A 10,049-nucleotide genomic window follows, 5' to 3' on the forward strand; every position below is an offset into this window, starting at 1 on the left:
AGAAGATCTAGGATCCATAGGCAAAAGCTGTTCTCATTTCAGAGTGAGTACCAAGGGCCTTCCTGCCCACCTGTTGATGATGGGCCTCCTAATCCTCCCAGAAATATTGTGATATGAAGTAGGCACTGCATATCTGGTATTCTGGGCAGTGGGTCCAGGAGTGTCACCTAAGCGCTATTGCCCAACCCCTGTAGGTAGGAGAGGCAACAAATCTAAGTGAATGGATGATGCCAACTCTCCTTTCATCTCCTGTCACCAGGATTGTATTAGTAAGTTATCTGTTACTATGATGAAATACCTGAGATAATTAACTTAAAGGAAATAAAGGTTTATTTTGGCTCACTATTTCAGAGTTTTCAGTCTTTGGTGGCTTGGCCCTGTTGCTTTGGGCCCGTGGAGGCATAAGATATCATGGTAGGAACGTGTGGCAGAGGATGCCTGCTCACTTTGTGGTGGCTAGGAAGTAAAAGAGCAAGACAGGAAGGGTAGGGGTCCCAGTGTCTCTTTTAAGGGCACACCTTCTGCTCCCAGCAGCCAAGTCAGCAAAGATGCCTAGGTCCTTGTTGTTCAGTCTCCTATCCTCATAACAGATAAACTAAAATTTTAAAAAATTAATTCACTTGTAGTTTTGGCCAAAACTGAGGAGAAGCAGCTAGCCTGTCTCTAGTGGTCCTATAGAAGTTATTTGATTTATAGAAACAAAAGACTTTGCTGGCACTGCCTGGGTTTTGGAAGCCATTTCTCAGTTTCCATTCTCAGCAGGAAGAAACTCCAGATGAGAAAAGCAGTTATCAGGAAGTTTGCTTTTTTCATTTTAAAGGGAGCTCAGTTTCACTTCAACTAGGCCCCACCTTCCAAATGTTCCAATACTCCCCAATATCACCACGGGCTGGGGACCTAATCTTAACACTTATTCAAACTGCAGCAAGTCCAGATGGTTTTCAGGGCTTACCCCCCCAAAGTCTCGTGTCACCAGAAGAAATTACACAGGAAGCTTAAGCTAGCCAGTGTCAAGACTGGTCTTGGAATTACCCAAACATTCTTTGAAGTATATATGTGTCTCTGAAATGAAGATGCAGTCTGCCCTCAAAGCCGGATTCAGAATCTAATTCCAGGAAAAAGAAAAAAAAAAAAATCTTGTTGCACTATGGTGATAGTTTTTCATTCTACTTCTATGAACTTTAAAATATGTACTCTAAACAAATGACAGACAAAACAGCAAGAAAAAAAAAGTTTCATCAAATTGAATGTGCAGTTTAAAAACAAAAAACCCAGAAAAGCCAAAAAGCAAAACAGTACCCAAAGTATCCTCTTGACATCCTGCCCTCACCTCTCTGCTGCTCTCTTAAAGTGGCTATTTAAATCTCAGCTATTTTGTCCCAGCCGGATAGGGTTTTAAAAACCTGTGGTCAGTGTCAGGCAGGGCTGAGGCTTTCTGAGCTCCCTAAGGTCCAGGAGGCTGAGGACTGAATCCCCAGCTTCTTCAAGGGAGAGGCTGGCCCAACTGTGTCGATGATGGGAAGATCAAAGGCAAAGCAAGCACAGGGCTGTCTGTGCATAGGTTCTAGCTACTCTGTTATGATTTGGATGTGAGGTGTCCCCCAAAAAACTCACGTGTGAGACAATGCAAGAAGGTTCAGAGGAGAAATGATTGGGGGTTGTGAGAGTCTTAACCCAATCAGTGAATTGATCCCCTGATAGGGATTAACTGAGTGGTAGCTGAAGTGGTAGGATGTAGCTGGAGGAGGTGGGACTTGGGGCGTGGCTTTGGGTATATATTTCTATCTGGCAAGTGGAGACCTCTGCCTCTGCTTCCTGATCATCATGTGAGCTGATTCCCTCTGCCACACTCTTCTGCCATAATGTCCTGCCTCACCTCAAGCTCTGGGGAATGGAGCCTGCTGTCTATGACTTGAGACCTCTGAAACTGTGAGCCCCTAAATAAACCTTTCCTCCTCTATGGTTGTTCTGGTCGGATCCCTTGAACACAGCGGCAAAAAAGCTGACTAAAACATACTCTTATTACTGCTTCCTGCACTATGGCCAGGGAGTGATTTTGGAATCTCGATTTCCCGTTTAAGAAGCAGGATCCTTCCGGTTTTCATTCTTTGGTGTTAAAATGGTCCTGAATTTCTCCTCCTCCCACCCCTTCTTGACCATCAAGAAAACTGTGGCTATAGTCAGTGTCCATCAAAGACAATGTTCACGTTGCCAAAATCTGTTTGAATACCTGGAGTCCAAATCTCCTTACTCAATTTACATTTTTTCTTGAATTTGTCATGCAGTGAACAGAACGGAATATCTCAATGGGCAGTATTGCATTTAATTAAAACCCAGAATGAACTTATTTTCTTTGGGTTGGGGCCATGACCCAGTTTCAAGCCCAGAGGGAAGTCTTCTTTTCAAGGTCAACGCACAGAACACTCAGCTTAGGTGAGAGGGGGCAGATAGACAGCCTTATCTCCATTTCCAAGTTATGGCTTGTCACTCCCCAGCTGTGTGTACTTCTGACTCCCTCCCCAAATATCCAAGGCTGTTGCTACTCCTCCACGGCTGGGCATAATGATTTTCTCTCTCATTCTGCCTCCCTGGAGACTATGAGGCTGGAGAACATGAACTTGGGCTCAGTCCCCATTGTGACCACCCACAGTAGTTACTCAATATTGTGTTTTGTTGATTCCAATTGAGTCTCTTTAGGACAAAAGGCAAGAGTTGGGAAATGAAAGAATGTTCTGATACTAAGAGGGTTGGATTCTGCCTGAAGTTTCAGCCACACTTGTTAATCTCATAAGCTGTTTTCTATTTAAGAGAAATCACTCTTGACCGCTGGCGTCACAAATGCCTCAGAAAGAGCTCACATCTGTCTATGATTATGTCTCTTTCCCTTTGAAGTTTTCTGTTGGAGAATGAAATTGAACGATAGGATACATGCGTGCCTTCCTTCACTGCACATGCAGAGGGTCCTCATTAACAGGACAACCACTATCAGAGAAAACAAAACTAAGGTTGAGATGGAGACATATCAAGAATGAAATAAAAAATGGCTTGATCTCCAAAATGAAGTGAAGTTATGAAAAGATTTATTTTGTCTTAAAAACCTAGTTTGTATTTGCAATTACCAAAAACTCTTAAAATGAGCAAAGATTGAATCATATTAAAATGGAGAAGGGCAAAGAAATTCAGACAAAATGTGTGATTGCTTGATATGACTTCCTTCTCTTTACATTTGATTCCTATTTTCTTCTCTTCCTCACATTTGATTCTTGCTCCATGATCATAAGTCAGTTTTGCAAAAACATGTAATCATTTGATCAATTTTCTTAACTCATTGAGATTCAAATCATTCTTTTTTGAAGCACCTATCATGTCATTAATCTAGTTGATCTCTTCAACTGTTGACTGGTCTGTTTTTTATTGTGTTGTTCATTTTATCAAAATGAAACATTTTTAAATGCATTTACCTTCAACTCTATTTTCATGTGTTAAGATCATTATATTTGCCACCCCCAATTCTTACTGTTTGAAGAAAAATTAATAATTTTATTTATCTTTTTTTTTTTTTTTTTTTGCAGTATGGTGCTGGAATTGAACCCGGGGGGGCCTTGCCCATGCTAGGCAGGTGCTCCACCACTGAGCTATATCCACAACCCTTTTAAAATTTTATTTTGAGAAAGAGTCTCGCTAAGTTCCCCCTAATGAACTTCAATTTGGGATCCTCTTGCCTCAGCCTCCCAAGTAGCCTGCATACTGTACTCAGCTTGCTGAATAATCTTGAATCACACAAGGATGAGCTGTGCAATATTTTCCCAATATTTTGTTTTGAATTTATTTCTCCTACTACAAAAAGATACAGTGAATTTCTCACCTCCAAGCCACCATCTTCATTCCCACTCCCAGTTTCTGGCGTTACAGAGCACAGATCCAAGGAGAGAAAACTCTTCCTAGAACAGATCTGTGGGCTCTGAGTTCACATCAACTTGACTCTGTACCTGCAGAGTTTTGGGTCCTTTAAACATGGCATTTGAGTCTGATCATCTCAAAGCATCTATGGCTTTAAATTAAGAGTGGCAATACTGGTGATTGCTTATTAGGCATTTACTATACACTCCCCAGTGCACTGAGTGCTTTTACAGATAGGTCACTCAAGCCTCACAACATCCCAGTTAATTCAGTTCTATGATTAATCCCATGATCAATCTCATTTCATATATGAGAAAAGTGAGGCTCAGAGAGTTGAAGGACTTTCCCAAGTACCCAGCTCTAGTCCTTGCACTAAGGAGTCTTGGTCTTACCTGGGTCTGTATCTGCTTCATTCTGGCAAGTTCCTGTACCGTCATTCCTATTCTGTCATTGTATGGATGCCAATCCAAGGACCCTTCATAGGGACTCTTTCTTTGGGGGGAGGGGGGCTACTGGAGATTGAACTTGGGGCACTTGATCACTGAGCCCTATCCCCAGCCCTATTTTGTATCTTATTTAAAAACAGGGTCTCATCAAGTTGCTTAATGCCTGCTTTTGCTGAGGCTGGTTTGAACTCTCAATCCTCTTGCCTCAGCCTCCCAAGCTACTGGGATTACAGGCATGTGCCGCCACGCCCTGCTTCGTAGGGACTCTTGTGCCCAGCCCTCTTCCATTCTCTAAATCTTCCCTAATTCTGCTTTCCTCCCTGTTAATTTAACCCAAATATGCCTGGCGTGCCAGTAGCTCAGTCTAGGGGTATTGTGGTCAAAGACAGAAATACATCCTGAAACAGTTTAAACAGCCTTACTTGTTAAATCTCTACTCAGTCTTTTAAGGAAATGACACAAGTGCAAAACATTCATAAGGCTTAGCAAACTTTCCAACTCCCTCTCTCCACCACTGCCGAGTCCTCTTGGCAGCGGCTGTCCAGGACTCCTTTTCTCTCTTGCAGATTTCCTATTTCTTTTCTTTCTCATATTTTTCCATCTCAGCAGTTTGATTATGTAGATCAGTTTTACCCCTCTGGTGTCTTGAGTTTCATTTTATCCTTCATCTATTATCCCAACCCAGCACTACCAGGGACAGGCCAGCATATGACCCAGAAAGCAAAAATCCTTTTTCCTGGAAACCAGGGGGTGATGAAGGGTTGAAAATTCTTAGACATGAATACTTTGAGTCTCTGTAGCATTAGTGAGATGAATTGAGCCTCCCTTGGCGCGAGGGTGGTTTCTTGCTCCTGGCAGGAAGGGAGGAAATAGTTCAAAGCAAGATTTCCTGGTATGCGTCCCTCTTGTATCTTTGCTAAAACATCCTGTTCCCTGTGCACAGAGTCCCATTCATTTTTAAAGACGTTAGCCCCTGTTCAGCGGGGTGGGCCACCCATGGGTTCCACCACTGAGCAGGTGTGGTGGAGGGAGGTAGGGGCGGCTCAGGCCCTGACAGCCAGAATCAGCATTTTCATCTTCTCCAAGCAACAAAGCAGCAACTCTCCCCTCCTGCCCACAGACTTTTTATACCAGCAATAAGACAACTCTGGGAAGCTCATCTTGCATTAACTCCAGGGAGTAATCATCTAATCACATTCCAGGCTGATTTGAGGCACTCATCTGGACCAAATGCCTCCCTGCACCCCGGGAGTGGCTTTATGAGGCGGCAGCCAGGCCCCATCGAGCCTTATTGCTTAATTAAAAACAAATTCCCCAGTAATTTATTTTTTTGTTTTAAATTTTATTTTTTAATTTTTTGCCTTTCCATAAAACCTGCATCCATACAAAGGGGGAGGGAGAAGCCAGGAGTCAGGAGAGGAAGCTGAGAGTCACAGTTCTGGTTGCCGTGCCACTTGGGTTGGGTTGACATTAAATGAAAGCCATCCTGCAGGGTCAGACCCTCTGAGCGCCTAGAGTGAGGAATGCAGCAGGGCAGGATGCCTGGCTTTTGTTAAGCAATGTCATCCTTCAGCCCTTACTCCCAGTTTTAGCATGACTGCTCTGGGCTGTGACAGACTCTTCAGAATGGGGCGATAAGTTCCCTATCTGCCCAGGGTTGCTACAGAAACCTTAGTGCCACACACGGAAGGTCCTGTGTGCCTCTCCTGGCTGTGCCAGTGCCTCTTTGTGCCCTGCAAGGGTACATTCTGATTCCTAGGAGAATCCAGCCAGGACCCAGGAGCCTGGGCACCCGCAGCCCTGCCCAGTTCAACTCTGGGCCACTGTTTTTCTCTGGGCCTGTTTTCCCAACTGAACAAAGAGGTTTGGTTCTGTTTGTCTCACAAGGTGATGGAGGGATCAGACTGGACAACAGACTCACATAATAGCCAGGAATTCCCTTTCTGTTGCAGGGCATGAGGAAGACAGCACTGGGGCCAAGGAGACAAGTGACTTTGTTTGTGAATGGACAGTCGCATCGAAGAGCACAAACTCTAAAAACCCACCAACACACATACACATATGCGCGCACTCACACATACATACACACACACAGCTAGCATGGGTGTGAGACTGGGATCTAAAGTGGGGAGGTTGACCTTGGGGACTGAGGGACTGAGCCTCCAACCTGTGGGATCTGACCCTATCTCCAGGTGGTTAGTATCAGAATTAAATTAAATTAGATTGAGGATACCCAGCTGGTGTCCATGCAAAACTGATGAACTGATTACCTACTTGCTGGTGGGGAGAAATCCCCACACATCTGGTGCCAGAAGTCCTCTGTGTTGATTGCAGGGTAAGGGGCAGAGGAAAAACAGACACTTTGTTTTCTGAACACAGAGGCCAAGATGACAGGGTTCAGATTCCAACACTATCTTGGGCAAGTGATGTAACCTCTCTGGGCCTCAATTTTCTTATCTAATGATAGCCCCATAACTCAACCTCATTACACAGTTGTAAGGAGTAAATCAGCTAATTCACGGAAAGTACTCAGAAGAGCGCCTGGCAGGTACTGTATACATATTGTACATCTCTGAGTGTGTGTGTGTGTGTGTGTGTGTGTGTGTGTGTGTGTATGCTTCCATAGGTGTCTGTGAGCTTATGCACATACTTGTGAAGGATATTTGTGTACATGTATATGTGAGCATGTGCACAGAGCAGGCCTTAGCCTGTGCATGTGATGTGTATGGGTGGACACTTTGTACGTTGGGGATGTGACTGGGAGCTGCTCACCTCTCAGTCAATAGGTCCCTAGAACCTGAACAACAACTGATAAAGAACACAGAAGACCTTACACACACCAGATGAGCATCAGCATTGTCTTCTCGAGGACTAGTTTGACAGATTTCTCTGCTCTGGAGTCTGGGGCATGATTGCAGCAAACAAGAAGGAGGTACAAGCTTTTCTTATCATCTGTTGGGCTTTTCTTTCCCTCGGGACTCTGCAGGGAGCAGGGGGAATGTTCTGGAAGGATCCAGATCCCTTCAGTTTCTCACTGGGTAAAGTAACGCAGTTAGATACTAGCTGCATGGGGAGTAAGAGACAGTTGAGGCCAGAACCTGGAGGGGGCCTGGGTGAGAATGAGCAGAGCTCTGAACTGTGGAACAAACCAAGTGCCATGGCAGGGGAGGTGGGAAAATTCAAGTATGACAGGACTAAAGGCACAGGCAAGGAGCCTTCCCTGAGGTGAGTCTCTAAAGACTGAAAGCCACATCTTTCCCTAAGGTTTATCACGGGTGGTCCACAGTGTGGTTCCCAGTTCTGAATCCAAAATCAGGGCTCTTTCCTCTGTGCTCTCCCAGTGTGCGCTCACCTAGGCTTACCAGGTTAGCACTCTTCCACTGAGCTAATCCCCAGCCCTTTTTATTATTTTCTTTTGATACAGAGACTTACTGAGTTGCCCAGGCTGGCCCTGAACTCAAGATCCTCCTGCCTCAGCCTCCTGAGTATCTAGGATTACAGGTGTGCACCACCATGCCCAGGTGTATTCATTTTTTATTTTTAAAAAGTGAATAGATTTACACATCAGATTAAGAAGCAGAACCTCTCAGCAAGCCCAGAGGGCCTGACTCAAGCACCCTCCCCACAACCATCTCACTAATGAGCCAGGCCTGGCTCTGCCTGTATTTTGATTTTATATCAAAGGAACCAGATACTATGTCTTTTCCTGTCTTCTTTCTCTCAGTGTTGTTTGTGAGAGTTAACCACGTTGAGAGAGCAACAGTTTATTCATTCTCATTTCTATGTAGATTTCCATTATATGAATATTCTACCCTTTATTTGTCTATTTGTCCTGGCTGAACATCTGGTTTACAGTTTGGGACATTGGTAATAGTTCTCTATGAACATTCTCATACTTGTATTTGGGGGAACATATGGGTTCATTACTTATGGGTAACTATCTGAGAGTGGAATTGCTGGACCAGAGAGGATGTGTTTTTCTGCTTTTCTAGAGATGGCCATATGGTTTTCAAAAGTGTTTGTCCAATTTGAATATCCAAATAGGGCACAGGAGGGTTCCAGTTCCTCCAAATTCTTCCTAGACCTTGACATTATTTTCTCTGTATATTTTAGCCATTTTTGTGGGTTTATACTAATAATGTATAATGGTTTTAATTAGAGTTTCTTCAAAGACAAATAAAGTTGAGCTCTTCTTTATATGTTTATTGACTCTCTGGATCTTTTGCCCATTTTTTTCTATTGTCTTAACTGCTTTTCCTTATTTATTTGTGAAAATTAAAAAAAATACTATGGGTATGATTTTACTGTTGCATATATGCATATATAATATCTACTCTGTGGCTAGTCTTTTTCTCATTTAAGGCAGTGTGAGATTTTTGTTTGTTCGATTGGGGCTTTTTCCTAAGAGTCAGGGTCTTGCTAAGTTGAGCAGCTGACTTCAGAGACATGATCCTCTTGCCTCAGCTTTCTGAGCACCTAGAATTATAGGCAGGCCACTGTGCCCCATAAGGCAGTGTTTTTTTGTTTTGTTTTGTTTTGTTTTTTGTAGTGGGGATTGAACCCAGGGACAGGTTACCATGGAACCACCTCACCAACCCTTTTGATTTTTTGTTTTATTGTATTTTTTTGGAACCAGGGGTTGAACCCAGGAGTGCTTAACCACGGAGACATACCCCCAGTCCTTTTGATTTTTTTATTTGATACAGGGGCTTGCTAAGTTCCTTTAGGGCCTTACTAAGTTGCTAAGGCTATTCTTGAACATGCAATCCTCCTGTCTCAGCCTCCCGAGCTGATGAGATTACAGGTATGTGCCACCATGCCTGGCAAGACAGTTTTAATGAACAAAGTTTCTTAATTTTATTTTAATGTTGGATAGTACATTTTTAAAGTCAAACTAGAAATACTCAGTGAGATTTTTGGCTGCTGCATGGGTCTTTCATTATTCACTTTGCAATTATGCCTTTGTCCAGTTAGCTAGGTGTGTCTCACTTTAGAAGTGAGGACTTCTTTTAAAATTTCAAGTAATATACACTTCTTCAACTCAAAATCACATTTTCCCATGGGACTTTAATTTTAAAAATTAAGGATGAGACTTCTAGAAATAATTTTGTTCAGATGATAAAGTAAAATCACTGAGAAAATGTGGCAAACCTTTACATGACAAGTCCTGATTATGCAGAAATGAGTGTGGCTTATATTGGGGTACAAACTGAAATAACTTGTTCATAGAACTAAAAAGAAAACAGAGTTCTCTTTTCTACCCTTACAATTCTGATTGCCTAAAAACTTGCCTCCTGGGGTTGCAATTTCAGTAGGAGAGCTGAGCCCAAACACTCTTCTATTCCTGGCTTTCCTCTCCTCTCATGCCCATCATCACTCAGAAATAAGAGCCAAGTGGCCAAAATCAGCTCTTGAAAGATTGTAATCAGGAGCAGAGATCTTGAGCCACTTCAAAAAGAGGCAGCCTTTTCTGGGATATTTAAGGGTCATTCATTAGCATCTGCAGAAAAACATTCTAGAGAAGAGACCCTGCAAAAGGTTGTGGTGGCAAAAGTGGAGACTTTGACTGTTAGCCACACTGGGCCCAAGGGATACCAGGATAGGGGCCCCAGGGAGTGACCCTCAGCAAAGGCAGGCAGCTGGAGGGGCTCTGATGTGGCTTCTGTTGTTCGCAGGGCCTGACAATGGTCTAGAATTAATCTG

At 43.4% G+C, this 10,049-nt stretch overlaps 1 long non-coding RNA gene across 1 annotated transcript; it reads left to right on the forward strand.

Moving 5' to 3' along the window:
- On the forward strand, positions 1–8,453 carry LOC143383371 (uncharacterized). The gene is made up of 4 exons (XR_013089139.2): positions 1–43; positions 6,299–6,894; positions 7,126–7,278; positions 7,771–8,453. It is a non-coding gene; the product is annotated as an uncharacterized LOC143383371 (long non-coding RNA).
- The last annotated feature ends 1,596 nt before the right edge of the window (positions 8,454–10,049 follow it).

This window comes from Callospermophilus lateralis, chromosome 18 (assembly GCF_048772815.1).
Source record: "Callospermophilus lateralis isolate mCalLat2 chromosome 18, mCalLat2.hap1, whole genome shotgun sequence".
In the NCBI taxonomy this organism is placed as follows: Eukaryota; Metazoa; Chordata; class Mammalia; order Rodentia; family Sciuridae; genus Callospermophilus; species Callospermophilus lateralis.